The sequence below is a fragment of the Homarus americanus genome, unplaced genomic scaffold, assembly GCF_018991925.1.
Source record: "Homarus americanus isolate GMGI-L3 unplaced genomic scaffold, GMGI_Hamer_2.0 scaffold53233, whole genome shotgun sequence".
NCBI classification, from domain to species: Eukaryota; Metazoa; Arthropoda; class Malacostraca; order Decapoda; family Nephropidae; genus Homarus; species Homarus americanus.
In genome coordinates, this window is record NW_024751660.1 from 5,520,253 (window position 1) to 5,521,321 (window position 1,069).

The following is a 1,069-nucleotide window of genomic DNA, read 5'->3' on the forward strand; positions in this document are numbered from 1 at the left end:
ACATATTGTAAAAAACGAAAAGATTATGGATATTTAGTACAGCTATACCTTTAATACAGCCTTAAAACCTGGCTCACTCTTCTCTTAGGTAATGTTTGTTTTATCTGGAATTTTCTTCAAAATAATCCAGTCTCATCCACATTAAACACTGGTTCTGGCAGGTAACCCCCCTCAGTGATGATGTTTGTATCTCTGAAAGTTTGTAAGTTGAACGTTCTTAAGTAGAGGAGCACCTGTATATGTCATTCTCACCAAGGGTAACCTCCAGACAAATTTTTGTCAAGGGTCCTTGATAGTACCAGGTGTGTATATATATATATATATATATATATATATATATATATATATATATATATATATATATATATATATATATATATATATATATATATATATATATATATATATATATATATATATCAATATAATATATATATATATATTATAATATATATATATATATATATATATATATATATATATTGTATATATATATATATATATGTTATACATGTAAGTATATATATACTGTATATATATTATATATATATAACATATATATATATTTATATATATATATATTATAGTATAGGTGTGTATATATATATATATATATATATATATATATATATATATATATATATATATATATATATATATATATATATATATATATATATATATATATATATATATATATATATATATATATATATAAAATCTTCATCATCCCTCAAAAATTCAAATAAAATCATTAAGAACAAATAGATAATGCACTAAAATCATAAATAATAGTCACTTACATTCTGAAAAACACCTCCATATACATCAGGGGCAGAGTTCACAGCACAACACCCAACTCATTCCCGCAATTTAATTTTAAACTATACATAACAGCACATAATTATTCCCATACATGAAACGATATTTCACCCAAAACACATACATAACACCTTAACATGATCCTCCATACTGTATAATGATTCTCTCCAAACAGCATACTGAAATCATCTCCACCAGCACCAAATATACACATTTAAGTACTGTAACAACCCTCCCAGAGAACTGA